General features: G+C 30.9%; 1 protein-coding gene across 1 annotated transcript in view; it reads left to right on the top strand.

The window, feature by feature from the left end:
* The first annotated feature begins 683 nt into the window (after positions 1–683).
* The window catches only part of thw (chitin-binding domain protein thawb), a 124,932-nt gene continuing 98,072 nt past the window's right edge, over positions 684–27,543 (top strand). Inside the window, exon 1 of the mRNA XM_088270021.1 lies at positions 684–999. The gene's annotated coding sequence lies outside the window, so the exon portion shown is untranslated. The remainder of the gene's footprint in view (positions 1,000–27,543) is intronic.

Raw genomic sequence — 27,543 nt, forward strand, 5'->3', positions numbered from 1 at the left:
ACCTAAATTTAAGTCTTACATTCCTGGTAAATACCATATTTCCTAAAATCCACTGTGGCACGTTATTTGATGCATTCTGCATAATTTTCAAAAATCATTTGTAAAGCTAAGTCAAAATTTTAAAATCGTGGTGAATTTAACAATTAAAGTATAAAGAAACAGTGATAGGAAATAGATAGATATTACCACAAAGTAACTGCCGAACGGCAAATAAATTTAAAACTTTTTGAGTGTGTCCAAATACTTGTCCACAAAATCTGGAATATCTCCAATTACAGGAGTTATTTTCATATTATTTTTTGACATCTCATCAAAGACGAAGAAGAATATAAGGGTCGTCAGCCCCGCAAATGCCCAGACTTCCATATTATTCTTCATCTTTGATGAGATGTCAAAAAATAATATCACAAATCAATTGATGAGCCAATTAATCAATTAAGAGATGAGAGTAGTTGTAACTCATTGTTCAACTTCTAATATAAATATATATACTTATGTTATAAATAAATATAAGTACATAATTTTTCTTTTCAATTATAGGAGGTACACGGTTTTCATTTTCTAAAGATCTCTTGTAGAAAACGAAAATGAGATTCGCCGCAAAAGTGATAGTATTTTTGTTAATGGTTACCGTGTACTTGTTTCCGTGCAGTCTATGCTCCAGGTAGAGTACCTCCTTTCCCACACTAGGCCCGCTCATCTGCGTACGATCCGGCATTGCCTCTTCAGTCATCTACCGCTAGTGGATGCCGCCAAACGCCTCACGCCACCTTCGTCCGACTCTCGGCCGAAAGCTGCTATTGTAGCTATCAATTTTCATCTTGCATCTAGTTTGTCTGATTAGCGGTTTGACGTACGACATCGATTCGAGTTTGTTCGCCGGTTGAAATGTGCTAAAGGATTCGCGAGCTTTTTGTTACGTTTCGTCGACTCGCTGAAACTGAAACTTTTGTTTTGTGTCGTGCTGAAATACGGAACGGCAACGATTCCTGAAAGTTGGTAAGATATAAACTTTAACATAATTTTTATTGTATAAATTAATGTTCTTTATCTTAAAAAAACAATACGTATAAAAAAGGTAAATTTAATAATCAAGGTAAAAAATAGAGCAACTTTGTGTTTCATTATCATTATCACGTTGATTAAAAAAAAAGTTTTTTAACTATATATCTTTATTTTTCGAAATTCAGGACACAATCTTAAAGTTACTATTTTAGACATTTATTTGCAAGTTGGCTAGGGAATAAATCATATGGAATGTAGACAGTAGATATGAAAACTACACAATGACAAATTAAAAAAAAATTCTCTTCAATAGATTTTAAATTTGAGGAGAATCGAACCCGTGACGCCAGTTTCACAGTCAAGCGTTAAATTCACTATGCTACGGGACAAGTAAATAAAATTAAAAAAATATTTGTTTTAAAATAAAAAAATCTTTCTAAAAATAAGGGTATAAAAATATATCTTCATTCTGGATCTACTGTTATTGTAAATAGGTTTTTAGACATTAACTTACGATGAGCTCGAACATATTACCAATAACGTAAGAGGGGTACGAGTACGGGTGTGCATCTTTTAGTGCCCTAGCTAAATGATTTAATATCTCTTTGCAAACCCAATATTTACAGAGGTTACAATCTGTCAAAGGCTAGTTTAAAACCAAAGAAGCATATGATAAGTCGTAAGCCCTGTAAATGTCCAGATTTCGATTTTCTTCTTTATGTGTTTTGAGATGTCATTTTAAATAACTACGAATAAAGATTTGAGCGTTTCGTTTTGTAAAATTTCTCATGGTATTGAAAAATAATATTATGAAGCATATTTCTGAAAGTTTTATCATAAATTAATCAAAATAACACCACAAAGACACAACTCTAAAATTAAGACTTAGCTTCACATACGGTGTTTAAAAAAATACGGAATGCATCGAAACAGGTGTCACAATAAATTTTAAGAAATAGTGGTATTTACCAAATAAAATTTCAATCAAGAATAATAACACCCACTCAGGTGATTATTTTCTCGAAGTTCGCTGTTTTCATCCTGAATAGTTAAACTTCCTTGCGATCATAAAATTATCGCTAGCATAATTAATTAAAGAGATTTATCTGAAACAAAACGATATGTCAACATTGTCTAGACGTCAAACAAGAGAAAAATTAATTGAATTCATTTGAAACTCAAAATAAACAATCATTCTGAAAGTTCATACATCCATGAACAAGTTAAAGATGATTCGAATATCTTTATAATATAATATTACCAGCGACGGCTATGGTGTAGTCTAAAGAAAATGAATATGAAAATAAATACTTTTACTTTCACTTGCTCATAGCTAATGGTGCATAAGATACTTATTTTTTGTTTTTATTGTTATGTTTTATAACATGAAGGGAACCTATATGTTATTTAAATTTATAAGCAAAATTATATTTCTACAATAATACCCTACTTAAAACTATGACTTATATGTAATTATTATTTTAATAAACTACTTAAATTCAGTAAATTTAAATTCATTTCGTCAGAACAATTAACTAAACCTTGGTTTTCAACCCCTAACTTGTTGTGTATATAACATATATAATTTTGTCTATCCAGTCTGATGATGTCAGTAACAACGAAACTCGGTCACTGGTCAAATAAAAAAAATAATAAAAAACTATATAGTTATTGTTTTTTAAGAAGATAATATATTTTGCACAGTAATTTAATCTAACATATTCGCCAGAAAATCCTTATAAAAATAATCTTTTTTGGTTAATTTATATACAACCATTTTTAATCTTGACAAGATCCAACATGTCTAATACTTGTAAGTGGTCCGGAGTTGGAATTGAACTCGGGACCTCCAGCACGGTATCCAAACGTTCCTACTACTACACTACGCAGGCTGAGAAATGACATTTAAATGTATAAATGTTGTTTTAAATATGTATAAATTTAAATCTTACAGACAAATAAATAAAGTTTATTATTTTAAATAAATGAAAATAAATGATTCAGCACTCATTTCTCGCTGGCAGATCTATACATAGCTTAATTAAGTGAAAATAATGCCTGCTTAGATACTTAGTACATTTACCGACTGTAATAAATCAACGAATAGTCATTCCTTTGATTAGATGAAAGAATTATAATTACAAGAGTTATTTGTTCAACAGTTTTTATCAGTCTCTCAGTTGTTTGAAAACATTGACACTCAAGAATCACTCTCCCAAGAAAATATAAATTTCGCCATTGTCTTTGGTGAACACTTCATTGAGTATATGTAATTAAATGCAAGTAGAATCTTTCTAACCCGTCAACCCCCAATAGTAAGCTTTTTTTTTATTTCTTGAATGTTTTTCGCAGATACTTTGTGGCACATTTTATAAACTTTTTATAAATTAAAAAAAAATAAACAACTTTGTTTTAACCACTTTTTTATTGGTACACTTTATCCAACCTGTTTCGACAAGAACCTTGTCATTGTCAGGGTTTATGTACCAAATTCTAAAACATTGAAATACTCATAATTAATTTTTCTTCCCTTACTTTAAAACTTCCACGCACTCCATACACCATATGAAAATATGATTTAAAAAATATGATTTCAAAACTTCTAAATGTTGTTTTTATTGTGCGTTGCGTAGCGAATACGTCAACTCCATATGACAACTACGAATGGATTTTTTTTAGTTTGTTCAAAAATATATTACGAAAATTTATTTTGTATCGCTCAGTTAAAATTCTTCTTCTAGCCATTATTCGCTGCCAATTGTGCATTGGGCACTGCATCGTTTTCATGCGGTGTTATCTTGATCGTTACTTACATGAAGGCAAGGTAGTCACTCTTGCGCTTCAGGGACCAGTCCAGGGTAATATGAAATAAATATTATAAAGTAATATCACTATTTTTTTAACCCCTCCCTGGGAATCGAACCCGGGACCTCCAGCACGGTAGCTAAATACGCTTACTATTACAAACATAGATTGAAATTAATATTTACAAAGAAAAGTTCATTCAACTAGAGTTATTTGTATTACAAAATTTTATAAGTGTCTTTCGACGAGACGAAGATTCCATTAATTTTTAACGAAAGGAGATAGTCTGAGCATCTCAGGACTTACGATTTACCCTTTGGCTGGGTAAAGGGAACACTATATTTATTTGCATAACGTTCACCATTCTGCCCAGTATTGAACATCCATACTACTTTTGGTTGTTTATATGGACTGAGAACAAATATATTTAATTAGATTCTTCTTATTTTTAGTATATATATTTTTTTAATTCCTTAATTTATTGCTGTCAACTTGTCTTTCACCAAATTCACTGTTACATTTTAAAATCTTTTTAAAAATCTTGATTTTTCTACCTACATATTTCTCCATTTTTAGACTCCAATAGTATTTATTTATATTCTTTATAAACATATATTATAAACCTATGTAAACGCCAAGGTGGGATTTAAAAAAAATAAATATATTTATAAAAACAATAAAATGTCATTTTGTCAAATATATTAAGAGTCTAAGAAAAACGCTACCGATTTACTGCATTGTTGTTAAGTTAAAAGTACTCTGTTTTTAATTTTTAACATTAAATTTGTTGTTTTTTTGTTATTGTTTAAGTAAAGAGACTATTATGCTGCCTAAGGTCTGCTCACTGCTTTAAGCTTGTGCATTTCTACAAGACAAAGTGCGTTACATAACTATATTGCGAATGTGTACAAGACATAGGGGATGCGAACTAAACTTTATTCCAGTGTACTCTTATAACAGAGAAGACGAAATTCCTTAACAACTTAATACAGGCAGGAATTCAACTCTCCACCCAAGTGTCCATCATTCTTTCTGAATATAATTCTAGAATTTTGGTCATACTGTCTAAAATGATAAAGCCAAACACAATTACTATGATTGTTGGTTTTTATTATAAAATATGAATGATTATTATAATTTTGTTAGTAAATAAAAATAAGTCTTGATACTGACAGAAACATCACTGGGTTACTGTCAAATAAAAAAAAACATACAAATTGATGGTGTCATTGGGAACTGAAGGGTTAGTTCAAGATATAACGTTCGTCTTCGTACACTAAAACGGAGAGATTAATTCGCTTCTTAACGATTATTTTATAGGCGGATACGAAGCTGTAACCGATCGAAAAATACGCTCGTTGTAAAACCCATTGTTTGATATGAGAAACTCTGTTTTATGCCGAGGAAGTCTAAATTACAAACGCATGTCAAAAGCGATAATAATAAAAGCAACCGAGTAGAAAATGCAACAAATAAAATTTTTGAACAAACATTTTTTTAGCAAAAAAAAAGGATATTACTGAAAAATAACTAGAGGCACATATTAGTAATGTATAATGTACTTGGTTACCGTACCCGTCACACGTCACAATCATTATTCAGAGTACCTGTTCTTTGCACTAATTCACCTATGTTTCATATGGCTAGTGAGTAAAACTCATGTTTAAGCCAAGTTGACATTTTCAATTGCGGAAAATCTGTGTTGAAAAGTCGAATGGTAAGCATATTATCCTCTCAGGATCTTTAAAAACTATGCTTTTATTTGCATTGTATGTATGTTCCTACTGGAATCAACATTACACACTCACACACAGACACCCTATTACATACATACATTTTCTCGATCTACAATAAATATTTTGTACTAATTTTTATGTTTCTCTGGTTAATTATAATTGGCTTGTTTAATATTTATCTTTTAATGTTTTAAGGGTTAATAAAATGCTTTTTTACAAAAGCATTTTGTTAACCCTAATAAAAAATGTTAATCGTAGTGATTCAAAATAATCATATAAAATCCAACTACATGTATTGTAGAATAAACAAAATTTGATCAAATTATTAATTTCCTTTCCCCATCGGATGTACATATCCATACCTGATGATGAAATTGTGCATATCAAAAAACGGTTATAAAAAATACCAACGATAATAATAACTGAGTAATTAACTAACCCTCACGCTGCATCCCCGCAGGGGTAGGCAAAGAGAATAGAAGGCCACACCACTCTGTCTTTGCAAACATTCTTTGCCACTTCCACGTTCATGCATCTCCTCATACATACCCGCCGATTGTATCGACTCCTAACCTGACCGCTTTCAATTATTTGGTATACCTGATCGTGCCAAGTTTTCATCGGTCTTCCTCTGCTCCTTTTTCCAATTGACGATAGTAATAATGTAACGATAATAGTGGTTAAAACAAAGTTTACAATACAAAGTAATAGTTTTACTATATAAATATTCATCTTTTAAGTTCAGTTTTTCTTTTCGTTTATGAGTTAAAAAACAACAATGGAGTTCTGCAAACTTTGGCTGGCTAAAGCGATCACTATATACATTTGTATCACGTTCACCATTCTGCCCATTTTTGAACATCCACACTGCTATTAGTTGTGTATATGGACTGAGAATATTAGTATGTATTTTATTAGATTCTGCTTATTTTTAATATATTTTTCAATTTCCTTAATTTGCTGGTGTCAACTTGTTTTTCAGCAATTTCACTGTTATATTGTAATATTCAAATTCTTTTAAAAAAATCTTGATTTTCTACCTACATATTTCTACTTTAATTAGGTTATGACACTTTTTGATCTAAGGCTGTGAAAGGCTCCATAATTACGGGCAGGTGGTAGCGTGTTGGAAATCATAATGAAACCATAAGTAGTATTGTGCATTCTCTGATTCTGAATTTATCACGCAGATGGTGTTAAAGTAGTTCGTGTGGAAATATCTTTATGGCGTTCTTAGTCAAGCCAAGTCTCATCAGTGAAAATCTTCATCAAAGATGCCTGGCATTCAAAAAAATTACCTCAAATGGTTTGATATGGCGTTCGTTCAAACACGAACGCAGCGATTTGTCCAAACTTACTTGTATTATGAGAAATATGGAATATTACTTATTATATTTTATCCTATTTTATCTCATTATGTTTTGTCCGCCTCCATAGTGTAATGTTCAGCACGCTCGACTATCATTCTGGAGGTCCCGGGTTCGATTCCCAGGGGGGGGGGTCAAATAAAAATAAGTGATTTTTTCACTCTAATACTTATTCAATATCACCCTGGACTGGTACCTGAAGCGGATGGCTGATCACCTTTCCTTCATGTGTTAACGATCAAGATAACACTGCGTTTACATGCAGTGCCCTATGCACCATTGGGGTGCGGATAAGGGTTTGATGATGATGGTTGATGATATTTTATCCGGTATTTTTGACTTTGACTTAAACAAACGTATCCAAAAAGGTATTTTAACCTTAATTTTTTTACTAGCTGTGACTCAGTTAAGTTAATTTGATTAAGGTTTTGAACAAATGAACATAATTTTTTTTTGTATATAGATTATATATATATATATATATATATATATATATATATATATATATATATATATATATATTATTACGAAATTTCAATATTGAGACTACCATACCCTTTCCAATTTCGATTAATTTCTTGTGTTAAGTTCATGTGAATTATTATTCATTTATCTCCAATAAACGATACATTTGTTACATTTCAACACATGTTGTTTTGTCAAACAAAATAATAATAAAAATATTCATTTTCAAAAGTGCTGTTAAGTTAAAAACACGAGCGTATTCAAACGCAAGGTTGTGTCAAAATTTCAAAGCAATCGGTTACTATCGAACAAACGAACTTTTACATTTGTCTCAATATTTAGACTCTATCTAAATCCTTGTTCACGAATCAGGGTTTAGAATTTAGGAGTTAATTAAAATAATTTCCTTATAAATATGAAAAAGAAAAAAAATAATAAAAGAATAAAGAATATTTACAGGTATTACGATCTTTCATAGGCTGGTATAAGTGATCACTTTTTACACGCTTAACATTCCCCATTTTATCCAAGATTGACAACCACACTACTCGAATTTCGGAAGTATTTATGCCTCAATCGACACCTTTTACATGCTGGTTTTTAGCACCATCTAAGGGTTTTATTTACAAACACTTATTTTTATTTTAATCTCGCTGGGAATCAAACCAGAACCTCCAGCACAGTAGCCAAATGTGCTAACCAGTACACTATGGAGGCGAACATATATTAAGGTATTATTTTTTTTGATAGCTAGCAATCTTAAATGTTGGATTTTTTTCTGTTTAAAACGAGGCACGATTATTGAAAATTTTCGAATTCATCTTGCAGTGAATTTTCTAGATCATAAATCATGTATGTTTTTTCTTCTCATTAAATTACCCCTATTTCTTTAAGCGAAGTCGTGTTCTGTACTAATAATATCATTTGTTACTTTCGTTCTACAAGCTGTTTGCACTAATTTCGGCAGTTGAGCTAAATATTCAATCAAGTTTATGAATTCATTTTAAAATTATACTCCTTCAAACGATTAACACAGTAAAAAATTATACATGCTTTTGTAATGAGTTATTATTAAAATCATTCAATTGCTGAATGAGAGAGACAAAAGTATGTGCAAACTTCTTATATATTTAATCATTGTTTTGTAACTACCATACAATCAACATCTCTATATGGACGAAAAAACATATGGTAGTATAGGTATTAACATGGCTTACGACCTATCAAAAGCTGGTTAAAGTGATAATTTTATCCACGTGTAACATTCACCATTCCACCCATGAATGACAACCAAACTTCTATATTTTTTAAGCTAAAAGCGCTAATTTACACTAAAGACATGATTATATTTACTCACCTGCTATGACTTCGTTAATTATTAGTTTATGACTGATGAAATAATAACATTTTGAGTGTGTCCAAATACTTGTTCACAAAATCTGGATTATCTCCAATTACAGGAGTTATTTTCATATTAATTTTTGACATCTCATCAAAGATGAAGAAGAATATGGAAGTTCAGGCATTTACGGGGCTATGACGGTCGTCGGCCCCGTAAATGCCCAGACTTCCATATTCTCCTTCATCTTTGATGAGATGTCAAAAAATAATATGATGAAATAATAATGAAACACCACTTTAAGTTTATTTAGTCTTTCACAAAACCACAGGCTAAATCTCAAAACTGACGTAACGTAGCCATCTTGTTTTTTCTCTATCGTACTCTGTTTTATAATGTACATATTATTATAAAGCTTTTACTATCATATAACTGACACGTTCGATCATACGTGAGTTCTCGGCAGTTTATTTATTGTTAAGTTAAGTAAGCTTTTTATTTTAGCAGAGACCCTTATTTAAAAACCTGTAAATGCCCGGACTTCCATATTCTTTTCCATCTATTTATAGATGTAAATATATAAATATCTCCTGATTGGAGGAACCCAGATATGTGAACAATGATTTGGACGCACTCAAAATGTTGTGGACAAAAATATGTACCTAATAATTATTTATATTTCATTTTATAAGTTTTAAAGAGCGCTTATATTTTATTAACAGTGGCACCGTGTAGTGAAGTTGGGTAGAAAGACGCTTGACTGCGAAACTAGCGTCGCGGGTTCGATTTCCGCCAATTGCAAAATGAATTCAAGAAATGTATATTTTTATTTGGTCTGAGTGTTTGTGATGTGTTTTTCACATTTACCTTCGCTATCCTTACTATCCTACCTGCAGACAAGCCCCTAAAAGTAGAGGATTTGCGGAGGATTCCTTTAAAAAAAACAACAACAAAAAAGCATAGGAAAAGTGTGCAAGTAACACAACTGTCCATCAATATTTTTTTCATACCACGTTATACTTAATTGATGCTATTTGCAGCTCATAACGATTCATGCTGATATTTGCATTCACGAAATGGAAACCGTTCATAGATAAAATCTGTAATGCTTCGTGACAAAGGTGGTTTTAATGATATATTTTTAAATAAAATATCTGAAGAGCGTGCCTCGGGAAATGTATGAAAGTGAAAGATATTTTACTCCAATAACTGACTTTAAAATATTTCAAAATTTGTACACTTTCTTAAGTTTTGGAAATATAATATTTATATGATTAAAAATATAATAAAAAGTTTTTGAAAGCGAATTGAACGAGGAAAAGCGTTAATTACACGATAGCTACCTTGTAAGGATGTTTTTATTTATCTATAGATGTCTTAATTTTATATGATTTTTTTTGAATTACCTAACGTCCAAGTGACAGTGAAATCTAGCTACAACTTATGCAACACCGTTTATCATGTCCCTACTCAGGCTTCAACTTTATAAGTTTCATAGCCTATGCCTACTTGTGAGTGGATTTACTCTTTATGTTTAAAGTTACTACAATTTCATGTAATTCATAAGTCAAAATTCTAGGCAAAAACACTCGCTATTTCATATGGAACATCTATCGTTCCTCTTTATATGAAAAAAGACGGAAGTTTGGGCATCCCGGGGCTTATGACCTGGCATTTGGCTGGCTTAAGCGATCGCTTTGTACACTTGTGTAACGTTCACAATTCTGCCCATTATTGAACATCTATATTGCATTAATTCTTGAAACCTGGATATGTGCAATGATCTCGGAACCTTCCGCATGTGGGTACATTTTGTGACATGTTTGGAAGTATGGTTGTTTGTAGCGCCACCAATTTTGTTCACCAGAGAAAGTGGTGAAGTATTTATTTAGCTTGTTCCATTTAAAAATAATAATCACAAACTAATTCCTAGAGTATTTAATTTATTTGAATGATGTGTTTGGTAATTCAAAATGGTCAGGTTAGGAGAAAGAATAATCGGCGGGTACGTATGAGGAGATGCGTGAATGTGTAAGACGCGAAGATTGTTTGCAATGTCATATTGGTATGGCGTTCTACTCTCTTTGCCTACCCCTCTGGAAAGCGATGTCATGGTTAGTCATTAGTTAGTTAGTTATGTAATTCATAAAGTATGTACATGGCAAGCAAATATGAAGAATTCACAACAAATTTACTGTGTCCAAATACTTGTTCACAAAATTGGGTGTCTCCACTTAGGAGTTACATCTCATAGATGAAGAAGAATATGAATGTCTGGGTATTAACAGGGCTTACCACGTATCTAAGCCTGGTTAAGTGATCACTTTACACACGTGTAAAAAAATGAATATGATTATAAATCTGAAGATAATAAATGACATGAAAATTTGATATCATGTACGTTATACAAATTGAACCTATAAAAGTACATATAGGTCAATGAAAAAGGGCATTCATTGCATGGAAAGTCTTCGCCAAATATTTGATCGTTAAATTCAATCAAAAGGTGACGCAATTCTTTGTATACCTGCAAAAGTCAAGGACAAAAGCGTGTAATCTGCCGTGACTAAGTGGAACTAATCCTCTAAGTGGACAATCGCACTTAACGTTACTTAACATCCGATGAAAGTCATCAAAATATGCGACTTTTTTTTCAAACCAGCGTACTTAAGTTGTTAATGATAGTTTAAAATAAATAATACTTAAATAAGGACCCAAAAACGTGACGATGATTTGTTTTACTGTTATTAAATCATGAGTAAAGGTTATTTCAAATTAACACATTTACTCAATACGGTGTCATATTTTGTTTCCAAATGTGTACATTTTTTTTGAGGTCAAGGGATCTTGCATCCCTTATGTCACTGCGACCATATTAGGTCTATTGTTACCTCCCTCTGTATCACAGCTTACCCCAAGACCTACGTGTGTCATGTAACTCACGACCTATCTTGGTGGTAGGAGCTTTACCTTCTCGGAGTCCAGTAGAGGTCCTCCAAGGATGTGACTTCGTTTGCGAGCGAGTGCGTCACTATTATAGAGAATGTGGATTGGCGTTTCGTTATCCTCCATACGAAATCTGCAAACTGGGGAGTCACGTAGTCCAATTTGTCACGTGCTTCCTCAGTCTGCAGTGTCCTGTCAAGGTCCTGGTTAGGATCCTTATTTGTTTTTGCTAAGCTTTAGAGCTTCTGTGGTGAATTCACAAATACGTACATAGTAATTTAAAAATAAAAATAATTAAAACTTTCATTAATTGATTCAGAAGTCACTTTGTGGTAAAATCTATTCATTTTCAATTATAGTTTAACATAAAAAATACAACTATTTCTTTCAAATCTATTGTGACACGTGTTTCGATGCATTCCGAATCATTTTTAAAATAAAAAACAGCTCCTACATCCTCTTCATCCTTCATTGTCCCAAAAACGTTACTTTAAAATGCAGACTTAGCTTCACATGCCTTATTTAAAAATGACACGGAATGCATCGAAACATGTATGATATTAGATTTTAATAAAAAAAAGGTATTTACCAACTAAAACTAAATTAAAAATAAATAAAAACTGTTGTATTTTTCGTTTGTGTATTTACCTATTAATGAGAACATCTGCATTTCTTGAAACTAGTCGTGTCTTTATAAATAAACTAAAAAAATGGTTTTATACAAGCTCAGTTAATAGCAACAAATCTATCTCAAGGGCGTAATAGCTAAAATACTCCAAAAGGCATTTCATAACGGTACAAAAGTCCAACGCTTCAGACACCAGACCAGGGTAATTTAATTTAATAATTGAATATTCATTCATTCGAACCCTTATCCGCATCCCAATGGTGCATAGGGCACTGCATCATATAAACGCAGTGTTATCTTGATCGTCGACACACGAAGGAAAGGTTATCAGCCCTCCGCTTCAGGTACCAGTCCAGGGTAATATTGAATAAATATTAGAGTGAAAAAATCACTTGTATTTATCAGACCCCCTTCTGGGAATCGAACCCGGGACCTCCAGAACGGTAGCCAAGTGCGCTGACCATTACACTACGGAGGCGGACAATTTACGGATAATTGAATATAACTTAAATTTACTTAGGCCCCCCTCAAAAAAATCGGGAACTCATGAACAGTAACAATTATGTTATCCACTAAACTACGGAGTCAGATTAATATTGTTACTATTAGTATTCGTTAAAAATATTTAAATAAAATCAGTATTCATAAAAACCCGTTGATTTTTTATTTTCTTGCTTGCCTTGTAAGAACACCATTATCTTGTTTTTCTATACGTACTTATAATGGGAACCTATTGTTTTTATTCAATGCTTCAATCTTATGACAGGCTTCATTTTTATTTTGCCGTTTCTCTAGAGAAAATGATTTTGAAAATATCGTTTTACGAGTCCTTATATTTTCCATTATTCCCTTTTAATAATCCTAATAGCAATTTATTTTCGTATAAACCTCGTTTACCTATTATAAAATCGACGTAAATTGCGAGATTTTGATTCACACTCATTTTTAAATACATTTCTTTTGGTTTTCAACATCCCTACCGAGCTGCGCACCATTTGTATTAAAAGCGCATGTAAGTTCAAAAAAATATCAAATGAGCTGTCACATGTCACCCTATTGCGCGTGCGCCGGTAATGCAAGAGATGTATAATCTATCTCGACTGTTCTAGAGCATCATTTGATCCTACAAGCGTATTCTGTCTCGTTCATGTCACCAGAAAGAAATTGAACGATTTTCATATTAGATCAACATATAATCTCGTGCAAAGTAAAGAATGCACGGTAACTCATTTGAGCATATCGCTCACTCCTTTCAAGAACGTCATAAATCAAAAAACGTGATTTTTTAGGAGAACGTTTTTAAAGTTTAAAAATAAAATTCAATCTATTAAAAATAAATATCAAGCCACTTATTGAACTTTTTACTGTGCAACAGATCTTTTTAAAAAGTTTTTTGAAAAATAACTAGTTTATTTAAAAAAAAATTAAACAATACCTTTTCTTCAAAATACAAAAACAACACTTTCTGCCCTGTAGCAGGTAAATGTAAAGTTAAAAATATGCATCTTTTGCTGGGATAAAGTGCATTTTTTGGGCATTTCGAAAACATGTATAACTGAAAATTCACGATTTTCGATTTATGACGTTCTTGAAAGGAGTGAGCGATATGCGTATATACTAACCAGAACCTTCGATATTACAAAAAATATATATCTCACACTTATAAATATGGACAACATCTTTTTTACTAAAAGTATTGATCTTAAATTTCAAATTCATATTTTACCCTCCGTATTTTAGCTTCTGTATTTACGATTCGCAAACACTGAAATAGAAACTTTAGAAAATTAATTTAATTCTAAAACATTAAAAATATTAAAATACTCTCCAAAAACTTCCACACACTCCGTAAAAATCCTAAATGCTATTTTTATTATTCATTGCATAGCAATCCCAAATAACAACTAACGGAATCACTCAAAAACAGTATGAATGCGTAAAGTGGAGAACACACACAAAAACCTACTGTGAAATTTTAGGTACAGAAATTGGAAAAATATCAAAAATAGGACTGTTACTTAAATTTATTGATTATTAAAAATATTAAAAAATTTGTTTTATGGCTTTTAATTTCCTAACTAACTAACTAACTAACCATCACGCCACTACCCGCAGGGGTAGACAGAGAGAATCGAACGCCAAACCACTCGGTCTTTGCAAACATTCTTTGCCTCTTCTACATTCATGCATCTCCTCATACATACCCGACGATTATTACGACTCCTGACCCGGCCGCTTTCAAGTATTTGACATACCTGATTGTGCCAAGTTTTCCTCGGTCGTCCTCTGCTTCTTTTTCCAACTACATTCGCCTCATAAATTTGTTTAACCGTTCTTTCTTCACTCATACGCTCCACATGTCCAAACCATCTCAACACACCTTTCTTAATTTTATCGATAATGCTTGTCTCAGCCTTACATTCTTTCCTTATTTCATCATTCGAACATCTATCAAACATCGTTTTGCCACACATTCGTCTGAGCGATCGCATTTCGCATATTAGAATATTGTTCTCGATGAAATATTGCATTTTCTAAGTTGAGGCGATTTCCTAATGTCCCTAATGTCGTGGACAGTAGGATTTGGTCACAGGTTGGGTAATAATTGGCCGAACTTTTCTCATGGAACTATGAAAAATAATTATTTTTCAGAGGACAATTAGCCGGTACAAGGCCAGTGTGCTGTGTGTGTGTGAGTGCAGTATTCCATGCCTCACTTATGATTGTGTCTGACCGACAATTTGAATTCCCATGATTTTAAAATATCCTAAACAATTAAATCATCAGCTCTGAAGCCGCGCAACACTAATGTGTCAAAATTTGCCAAAATAACTGCTTTATGGATTTCACAAATACGCCTGAAATTAAAACGGTATGAAATTTATAAATTCTCAGAGGTAAGAATCATTTATATTTGAAATATTTATATTTTTAAAAAGCATTTTTGACAGAACACTCGACCCAATGTGGGAATCTGGAAATACATAACGGAATCCTGGTACAAACCCTAATACATAAAAATTAAGCATTATTAAATAAAACACAGTGGTTTTTTTACTACTTGAGTTTATTTATAACCACTTGTTTTGGAAGCTAAGCTTCCATCTTCAGGTCTAAATAATAACTCAAACAAAATTAATAAAAAAAAAACTATTCTAAAAATAACAGTCTTTAAATGTCTTCCCACAAAGTAAATACCGAAAAAATAAATAAAAAGTTAAGTATTTGTTTGATAATAAGAGGATAGAAGTGGACATAATTTTGTTGAAATACGATCTCTCAGACGAATGTGCGTCAAAACCATGTATGATAGATATATATATACGAAAAGTGATATAGGGAAATAATACAAGGCTGAGTTGACAATTATCGCTGAAAGAAAAATGAGAGATGTGTTGAGATGGTATGTAGAAGAATGTAAAGAAAAAAACCGATAAATAACACATAGATTGCATGGCTTATGATAGTCAAATAACAAACAAATAATTTTTAATATAAAAATACAGCACTTGACATGAGAAGTTCTGAGTTTATTAATGATAACACGACTAGTTTCGAGAACTACCGATAAGATCAACTATAAGTGAAAACACAAACAGGACGGCTCTATGAACCATTTAATAAATATAATCTTTAATGGTTTTTAAAAGGAAAATTTATATTAACAAATGGATACGAATAATTGCAACTAAACTAGAGATCTAAACTATACGTTCATCAAAGGTTTTAGGATTTTTTTTGTAAATTTGCTACCGATATGTTATCATAAGATATCATACAGAGGTATTTAATTTTAATGATATCTCAATTTTCTGATTCAAACGGCTTTTAAGAACATTATTGTAATAAACGTCTAATATTACAGTATGAAAATAAATAAAACATGAACTTGTTTCTTAAGGAATACGACAATTTTTCGATTAATACTCACAGCATAAATAGCCACAAAGTATCAGCAAAAAATACGACAAAACATTATTTACGACATTTTGAGTGTGTCCTAATACTTGTTCACAAATCTAGATTATCTCCAATTATGAATTATTTATTTTATTTTGATCAAATTATAAGCTAAAATAATAAAATGAAAAGGACATTTTCTAGCGTTTGTCATGTATGTGATTATAATCCAGGATTCCGACATAACATAAAAATGAAAGAGTTTCTGCTTAATAAAAAGCTTCTTTCATCTCATCATAGCTGTCTGTAGTGAAATTCTCCTCAATTCAAGTAATATGTTTCGAATATGAGAAATATATATAGAGCTTCCAAGAATTTGAGAAGTGTGGTTGTCAATCATGGGTAGAATTGGTGAATGTTACACGTGTGTAAAGTGATCACTTAAAAATCAGCCTATGACGGTCGTAAGCCCCGTAAATGTCCAGACTTCCATATTCTTCTTCATCTAAAAAACATTATTAATTATTAATTAAAATGTCAAATAAACATGCATTTAAAGCTCAAAATATACCATATTAAAAGCCTTTTATAAGCTAAAAACGACACAAATTTAAAGACTGGGCGTTGTTTAAGAATAAAACTATTTAATTCTCAACATTTTGAGTGTGTCCAAATACTTGTTCACAAAATCTGGATTATCTCCAATTACAGGAGTTATTTTCATATTATTTTTTGACATCTCATCAAAGATGAAGAAGAATATGGAAGTCTGGGCATTTACGGGGCTTACGACCGTCATAGGCTGGTTTAAGTGATCACTTTACACACGTGTAACATTCACCAATTCTACCCATTATTGACAACCACACTACTCAAATTCTTGGAAGTTCTATATATATGAACCAATTTAGAAACCTTGTTCATGAATATAAGAGTTTCTGCTTAATAAAAAGCTTCTTTACATCTCACCAATAGATGTCTCTAGTGAAGTTCTAGTGATTCATGAACAAGGTTTCTAAATTGGTTCATATATATAGAACTTCCAAGAATTTGAGTAGTGTGGTTGTCAATAATGGGTAGAATTGGTGAATGTTACACGTGTGTAAAGTGATCACTTAAACCAGCCTATGACGGTCGTAAGCCCCGTAAATGCCCAGACTTCCATATTCTTCTTCATCTTTGATGAGATGTCAAAAAATAATATTTAATTCTCAAAAGTAGTAAAAATATTTCTTCATTTTCCGTTCTCTTTGAATCACCTCTAAATCGGGAATTTCGGCTACTTGTTTTATATTGATAGCAGTTTCCAATTACGTCTAACCAAACAATGGTCTAATTGTATTTTTTTAAATCATCAAAGATACGATCAATTGTTGAAAGATCGACATACGAGCCCAGTATGCATGTGGAGTGTTGCAATGCGGCCTTGCCGATAGGTATATAATACAATTAACGTAATAGGTTTATATTCTTAGGGTACCATTGACATATTATTAGTAGATCTTTGGACCGATTGGGAAATCGGTTCAAATGGACTAATTGCCATTTATAGATCTTAATCTACGTGGACTTTTTATAATATTGTGTATCTAGAGCGCATGGGAAAGTTTTTTGAGCAACGTAATAAATTTGGAATACCACTTAGTACTTGATACTCTTATACGACAATTTTGGATTTAATATTAATTAGATTGGATAAAAAATTCCAATAAACTCTCTGGATGATCGCAGAAAATTAGCAGATGTGATCTTCATTTATAGAGTGTTAAACTCATACATTGCTTTGTCGGAATTGCTGGAACTTATAAGTTTTGTTGGATCACCAGGACAACTGATACCTTGGCGCTTCCCACGAGTAGAACAAACTCTAAACAAGTCTATGTCAATCGTTCATCAAAATTGGTTAACGATGAATATGGGAATTTTTATATGAAATCGCTTACATAGTAAGTCGATATTCATATCGTTGTGTTTCCCAATATTCACATTATTTGTCTTGGACCTCCCCTTTTCCTCTTCCAGGTATTTCGTAACTGGAATAGTACAAATATTTGTTTTTTGTTACTCATTAAAGTAAATGTATTTATGTAACTGTTCTGTAAAACATTCAAATAAAAAAAAAAATACTTGGTAAATACCACTATTTCTTACAATCTATTGTCACACGTGTTTCGATGCATTCGGCATCATAATAAGTACAAATATAATATTTAATTTAGAAATTTATAAAAATATGCTTATTTTATTCTGAACCATCGGAATAATTAATCATACCTCTAAGTAAGCTTCTATTAACATGACTGTACTATAAACAATACTATACGTGACTGTACTATACATGACAATACTATACATGACTGTACCATAGTTTTAATTTGTACCAGAATATGAAAACAATTGTCGTTTTCGAAACTAGTCGTAAATAAAAATAAAACTCGATAAAGTGGATTATTCAATTGTTTAATTTTAATAAAATAATGATGTCATTCCACAAAGTTAATGCCGAATCAATAAATAATATATGTACTATAGACTTCTATAGACTTTACTATTTGATGATTTGACATTAACTGTGTTGAATAACATAATGAATATAATATAAAATAATAATACAACTATGGTATAATACCACTATTGTGTTTATAAATTTAAACACGTCTAGTTTCAAGAAATACATCAAAAGGTTAAAATGCAAACAATTCGTATTTTAAAATGCATACTGCAGGTATACATAATTTTACAACCCATGTGTTTTACATTAATAAGCTTAAAGTGGTCGTACATCGTGTTATTCCACAAATTTTAGAAAAATATGAAATTAATAAAACTTATTATATGGTTATATTGTACTATGTGCTATTGTATTGCATATTATGATAAAATTATGTTATAACCATTAATTAATGTAATGCATGCTAGTTTTTACTAAAAGTGAAGTTTTTGTTAATTTTAACGTGTTTAATGTACAGTTGTGTTTGATATCTTGTTTTGCTGTGTAAGTTTATATTGTTGCAATTCGGGTATAAATTTATTTTAATATACTGACAAACAGTCCCATTACGTTGACCTGTTGTAGTTATATGCACTTGTACGTACTTGTGCTATGTGATATATTTTATTCCGTGTCATTGTTGCATAATTCTGTTTTTTTATGGTTCAGGCAGAGATCACTCTCCATATGGGTGGAATGCCTTATTCAAAAAAAAAGTTTTTGTTAAACAAAGCAATTCAAATAATACTGACATCAATAAAATCATTAATAAAAAAAATATAAATCATTGATATGTACTTTACTTTTCTACGCTGGATTTTATGCTAATTCCTAAAATTTTGACACTCATTCTCATCGATACAGTATGTCCATATTATAAAAATGTTTATGGTTTATAAATACAAATTTTCGCCCTGGCACTTGTAAAAAATAATACATTTTAATTAGCTTTGCAAACTAACATAAAACATAGAAAATTAGAGAATCAGCAATTCTCAAAATTTCGACACTCATCGATTCTCATTACATTACGTCCATACTATAAAATTGTTTTAGTTTTATGAATGAAAATTTCCGCCATGGCACTTGTAAAAAATAATACATTTTAATTAGCTTTACGAACATTATGTATGTACAAATAATGCATTTCATTACGTGGTCAATCGGCCATTGTTGGTACCCAGACGCGTTTCATTGTTTTAACGTACATACTTGCAAACACTCGACATAGAAATATCGCAATCTTTTCTTACTTTATTTTTTTTTAGCTTTTGACGAAATTGATTTTTTTTCAAATGAATGCAAAATTTGCATTTATTATGCAACGGCGAAATCTAAATGTGAAGAATAGGCATGGATATAATAAAATACTATTAATATTATTTTATACCCAGATATCCATATTCTTCTTTATCTATGTTGTGTATATCATAACACTATACATGTGAGTTCACTGGAGCCATCTACGGTAAGATTGGGAAAGCCTTATTTAGCAGAGACCCTTTTATTTGGATGTAATATTAATAAGTAAGCATTAATTCACCATTTTAATTTGTTCTGTTTTAATTTTCAATGTCTGAGAAATTTTCACAATAGAAGCAGTTTTGTTAAAATACTGACCTTTTATAAAGTTCTTACGTATTATAAGGTAGATTTTTTTACGAAATATTAAGGTTATGTTGTTAGATCAAGACCGATCAGTAGTAACAAATAGAACGAATTATAAATAATCGTATTTTAAAAAAGTTCTCTTTTTTCCGTATAATTTTTTTTTTTTATTATGGAAAAAGACCTGAAAACCGAGCAACGCTTGGTATTTTTAAAGGGTTTTTTTTCATTCATCATTCAATTTGTGTAATAAATACCCCTTAAAAAACTATAAGTGAACGATGAATGATGAGTTCAGTGTTATATCACCATACTACAGTGTTTAAAATGCTATTAAATACAAAACATAGTTTTATATAATTAAAATAAAACTTTGTTTTAAAATCGCTATAGATATTTTACTATAACTAAGTTTTAATGTCTACCGGTTTCGAAGTTAACCGCTTCTTTTAACTAAGTTATAATAAATTATGTATAGTGATTTTAAAACAATGTTACATTTTAATAACAAATTCAAAATCACAAAGTTAGTGCTCCAAATATAAATTATATAGTCTTATAATATAAAATGTACATCCACCAAAAAATCTCAGTATAAAATTTAAATTATTTTTGTAAGTCAGTGAGTTTGGTAATATTTGGATCATGGAGCATCCCTCTCACTTTAGAGAATGTATAATATTGTATAATTCTCCATCATATGCACAACAATATTTCTTTCACTCCATCTGTCTTCTTTCTTTAACAAAAAACTAAAGTGAGCTCCGGAGTCGATTTCATCATATCGTGAGAAAGATGAAATTGATAACGAATTGTCGTAATCGTTCATTAGGGCTATAAATTCACTGGAAAGTAGTTGGAGTAATTCAGCCACAATGGAGTGAAACGTTCTCTACAGTAATATGCAAGTTTATTACTTATGACATCTCAACATAGATGAAGAAGAATATGTCTGGGTATATTTACAAGAATATTTCTGCCTCCATAGTGTAATGGTCAACTCGCTCGGCTACCGTTCTGGGGTTCGATTTCCAGAGGAGGGTCAAATAAATATAAGTGATCTTTTCACTCCAATATGGTACTCACTGAACCTGGTACCTGAAGCGGAGGGCTGATCACCTTTCTTTCATGTGTTAACGATTAAGATATCACTGCGTTTATATGATGCAGTGCCCTATGCATCATTGGGTTGCGGATAAGGGTTTGAAGATTTTAACAGGGCATATGGTTAAGTGATTAACCAATCTACCCACGATTGACAACCACACTAATTTTTTTTGTTGGATATCCTTCATATATTTACAACATTTTGAGTGTGTCCAAATACTTGTTCTAAAATGGTTTTTTTACTTAATTTATTTAAATTTTAACATCTTAACATAGATGAAGAAGATTATGGTAGTGTAGTGTTAACCAGGCTCCGAAAGGTCTTTAGCCCTGTAAATACCCAATCTTCAATAATCTTCTACATCTGTGGTAAGATGTCCTACATATATCATTAATCTCATGACGGTGTACATGTGAGTTCGCTGGAGATATCTAAGGTTGGATCGGGAAATCTTTTTATTTAACCGTTTTTTTTGGATGTATGCAAGATGTAACTTTCCATTCCTTTCCATAGCACATAATTTTTCAGTAATTCCTTCTCTGTCCAAGCGACCAGACTATGGAATGAATTACATCTCCTTGTAAAAATGCACCTTCTCTAATAACTTTTATGAAACGTCTGAGACATTACTATCTATCATTAGAATCCTAAATGTCCATTAAACATCCTCCCTCAGTTTTATCCCTCTACCTCCTTCCCCAGACTCCGTTTTTCCTTTGCCTTCCTTATCATCATCAAATTGTACAATAATTTATGTTTTTTTTAAATGTTCAAGTACCATTTCTACCCTCTGATTGCAAACAGCTTTATATGGTATCAAACGTTTTGACCAATATCACTAGTTTGTTTTTGGTTGCTTGCTGGCTTTTTGGTTATAGCTTTTTAGCAATAAGCCAGCCAATGTACTTATTTATTTTCTGTACATAAAGTTTAAATGCGATCTCTCAGAAGAATGTGCGACAAAACGGTGTATGATAGATGTGCGAATAGTGAAATAAGGAAGGAATGCAAAGCTGAGATAAGCATTATCGATAAAATTAAGAAAGCTGTGTTGAGATGGTTTGGACATGTAGAACGAATGAGTGAGGAAAGAACGTTAAAACAAATTTATGAGGCGAATGTAAGTGGAAAAAAGAGCAGAGGAAGACCGAGAAAAACATGGCACGATCAGGTATGCCAAATACTTGAAAGTGGTCAGGTTAGGAGTCGTAACAATCGGCGGGTATGTATGAGGAGATGCATGAACGTGGTAGAGGCGAAGAATGTTTGCAAAGACAGAGTGGTTTGGCGTTCTATTCTCTCTGCCTACCCCAGCGGGAAGCGGCGTGATGGTTAGTTAGTTAGTTAAGTTTAAATAAATACATAAATGTACCAATAATCTCATTGTATGGAAAAGACCAACATAAAACGTTGTAAATTGTTAATAAATAATTTCTGAGCAGTATTGTGAATAAGATTTAAAAGGCATTTATTCCAATTATTAATAATTACGAAATTTGATTTATTACAGCAATTAAAAGATACTTTGTACTTTATAAAACATCATTCATTCCGAGATGAACTAAGGGTCAGATCATCCTAAAAGGTCTCTATTAAAGGATCTCTGATTTATGTGTATTTGCGAAATAATTTTATTTAATATGATATTATATTCTTTCAAATGAAAATCGTGATAATAATTACAAACAAACGGATTAAGTAAATGTATTTATTCATTTAATTAATTGTTTACTTTAATTCCACTTTAACTCCAAAAACATTAATTAAACTGCTCCTTTTCATCTCACCAATATATGTCTCTAGTAAAGTTCTAGTGACTCAAGAACCATGTTTCAAAATTGGTTCATATTTATAGAATTTCCAAGAATTTGAGTAGTTTGGTTGTCAATAATGGGTAAAATTGGTAAATGTTACACGTGTGTTAAGTGATCACTTAAACCAGCCTATGACGGTGGTCAGCCCCGTAAATACCCAGACATCCATATTCTTCTTCATCTTTGATGAGATGTCAAAAAAATCCTGTAATTGGAGATAGTCCAGATTTTGTACACACTAGTATTTGGACACACTCACAATGTTGTAACATTTAATACATAAATTAAAATGGAGTTCAACAAATTAAACAAAAATTCTGTATTGATTATCCTTAACCCCTAATTTATACACCTTCCTCTCATTTATCCCTTCAAATAATACACCTGCTACACTTTTCTCTCAGATATGGAGCGCAAGATTTATCTATCTTTACCTTGCTTTCATATAATTAACGTTCGAGATGATCGAATTCATTGGATTGATACTTACTGCATAAATAAATGCGTTTCACGATTCTATAATATTTACTTACTCAAAATTGATGAGTCAAGGTCCTATAATAAAACAATAATATCAGTGGCATTTTAGAAAATCCTTCACAAAACAAATTTTACGAAATATTTCCCAATCAGTGTGTACTTAACTTATCTGAAATAATTATTTTGTTAAAGTTCAGCACGTTAAAAATTACAGCTTTAAAAAAACTCTCCTTATTTTTTAAGTTATTTTCCTTTTTCTTGAGATCATAACTGTTTTTTTTTTTTTTTTGTAAAAAAAATGCCTGCGATACTGAGGGGTAAATCTTTAACGTTCTCATATACAGAAAAGGTCACTTTTTAAATAGACTTCGATATTCAATTTAAACGGCAGCATCCACCCGAGTAATTATCAAGCTAATGTTAATTTTTTATTCAAACTCTCTTTATGTAGGTCTTATATACAACCACTGGGAGAAGAACAGAGAAACGTATACATTTTATAGACTAGACAAAAATATCAAAATCTTCTTGTTCATAACCATGATACACGATTTACACACAACGAAGGTTTGATAGTCCCAAGAATTAACAATAAATATGGGAGTCAAATACTGCAATATATTGTTCCGAACATTTTTTATTTGTTGCTGACGGATGTTAGAGGTCAAGATAAAATACGGAACAAAGACAAAATAAAGGAATGGTTGATGAAGAGTTAATTTTATGAAAATTGTAAAATGTTTATATTCTTAATTTTTCTCTCTTTTTTGTGTGTATATTAGGTTAATCCGTTTATCCGCCTCCGTAGTGTAATGGTCAGCACGCTCGGCTACAGTTCTGGAGGTCCCGGGTTCGATTCCCAGGGGGGTCAAATAAATATAAGTGATTTTTTCACTGTAATATTTATTCAATATTACCCTGGACTGGTACCTGAAGCGGAGGGCTGATCACCTTTCCTTCATGTGTAAACGATCAAGATAACACTGTGTTTATATAAAACAGTGTCCTATGCACCATTGGGGTGCGGATAAGGGTTTTACTATTTTTTATTATATTAGGTTAAAATGGTTAAAAACAAATAAAAATGTTTTAAAAAAGAACTCCACCGACAAGGCACATAAGGTGACTTGGTGGGTCTCTTTTTTTTTTAAACAACTTTAAAATTTTGATTCAAATAAATGTATACAATTTATATTAGTATTTTTTAACTACAATGTTTTTATGCAGTATTGAAATAGAATAAAGAAAAATAAGAGGGAACGATTTTACATAATTAAGGGTTTATGGTCAATATCGAAAGAAATTATTATTACTATATTCTATTAATAGAACATGGCGAAGAAAATGTTGAAAATTCGACATTTATAATGACAAGCACTTATAAAACATAACGCTTTATTTAACGCCATTTTTGATGCTGAGAGTTTCACAAACTTTTAAGGTCTGTGTATAATTTAATTCATATTATTATTTTAATTTCTTCTGAGTTCGCGAAACATCTCAAATTACGTGTTGTGAAAATGGTCCAAAGTGGAAACAGAATGAAAGCAGAGCTTGACAGATGATGAATTTAAACTGTTGTTAGGAAATACGGCGGGATTAGTACACAATAATTACTGACTTAGAATGTTGCGTTTAGCATTGCAAATAGCTCAAATACTTTATTATAAAACCATTTAGTACTTGTTTCTTCACATATTTTGTAGAAAATTAACTCATTTAATTAAATTTATGACAAAAAACCTCAAAGGAATAATAACAGTTTTATTTTAGCACGTAAATATCAAGTTAAAAGAAAATTAAATTAAATTAACAAGTATACATGTATATTCTAAGAAAAAATAAATGAACCTATTTCGAAAAAAGAGAATTCCACCAAAAGCTGACAATATGATGAGTATATTTACGTATTTAAATATGTTTAAATAATAACATAAGTCAAGGTGCAACCAATGTTGAATGTTACCTTTCCAATTGAGCGAAGAGCTCAAGTTTAAGGAGGGATTTAATTTTAGTTTAAAAATACATTGAAAATTGATAAACTTATAAATTATTTATAAATAGTATTCAATAAACCGTATAGAAACCAATAATTATTAAATATATATATAAAACAATTAGTAGACTTTTTTTGACATATGAAAGCAAAAAAAAACAAATGAAGGAGATATGTGGGGTGAAAAAATGCGTTAACCATAAGTGTTAATGTTTGCAATCGAAAAATATTTTTAAAAATATGTAAAATTATTTTTAAGAAAATCAACAAATACTTCATTAAATACTAAAATGATAGACATTCCATTCAAAAACATTATTGTACATTTCGTTTATGTATATAAATATATAAACATATTTATATAATAATAATAATCATAATAATTTTGATAATTTTGGATAATTTATACAGTGCCATTTTTGTAAAATACTACCACAAGGGCGCTCTGTATGTACATATATATGTATCTAACCCTGAAATAAGGGTATATATGTAGAATATAAATTAATAAACATCATACAGGGTACTGTATTAGATTTACATAGAACTATTTCGATCACATGATTAAATACTTAGAAAAATGTTTTTTTTAAGATTTGTTCAACTTTTACGGTTTTGTACATATTTAACGAAATATATGTAAAAAGTCAACGTTCGTTTAGTAAACTTTCAAATATATATTTAATCAATCAAATTTGAAAGAATGGTAAAAAATAATCAAATTAAAAATTTCATTTTCTAAATCTTCTTGCTTTAATGCGATATCACATGGAGCGAAAAATCGTTTAGACAGAGTTAAACAATAAATTTCGAAGAATGTTCATGTTAAAAATATACAATTTTACTACACACTCTTCTTCTAGCGCAAGAATGGAATGTGCTAGCATCGTTTTGTAACTTGAACGCAGCTATTTAAACTATTTTGTAAACGTTTGTGAGCGTAGCTTTATTAATATACCGGAAAAGATGCGGTGTAATTATAATACTTGAGTTCCGAGCATACTGCGGAAGTGTTCCGACTTCATAAAAGAAGATTATATTTACTATTATAATCATTTTCATCTCATCATATAACAATTGAATTTTTTCGGGTGAAGATATTTGCAATATTTTCTTGAGAAATTTTTCTCTCTCACTCGCTAACAAAGATACCGATACGTTATGTGGTATTAAAATAATTCGAGTCTAGTAGTTGATGATTTTTTTAAAATTACACGGTGTCGCAAATCTACATAGAAATTATGCAACTATAGATATTTATTTTTTCTCGAAGGTTTTTTGCAAATACTTTGTGGCGCATTTTATAATTATTATTTTTTTCAGAAAAAAAATGTGCCAGTAAAAAAATTGTTAAAAACAAATTTGTTCTTTTTATAAGGTTTACAAATATACATATTATATACATATTATAACCCTGATGATGACAAGGTTCTTGTCACCTACCAATTGGAGAAAAGTACCACTAAAAAATTGGTAAAAAAAGTAGTTTTTATTTTATAAAGTTTTAAAATCAGATATTTGTATTACCATCTTTAATACACATTAATAAGTATAGTTTAATAAAATATATAAGTACCCTTGGTTGTAAATATTTTTTCATATAATCAAGTGCAAGGCTATGTACGATAACGTTATCGATAAAATTAATCGGAATAATCGGCGCGTTTGTATAAGGAGATGCATGAATGTGATAGACGCGAAGATAATTTGCAAACAAAGATTTGTGTGGAGTTGTATTATCTCTGCCTATCCCTGTGGGGAAGCGGCATGATAGTTAGTTAGTAATTAGGTAGATTAAATTAAAAAAAATGTGTGTTGAGATGGTTTGGGAATGCGAATCGAATGAGTGAGGAAA

Source organism: Brachycentrus maculatus, unplaced genomic scaffold (assembly GCF_059751285.1).
Source record: "Brachycentrus maculatus isolate JH-2025_06_01 unplaced genomic scaffold, ASM5975128v1 h1tg000026l, whole genome shotgun sequence".
In the NCBI taxonomy this organism is placed as follows: Eukaryota; Metazoa; Arthropoda; class Insecta; order Trichoptera; family Brachycentridae; genus Brachycentrus; species Brachycentrus maculatus.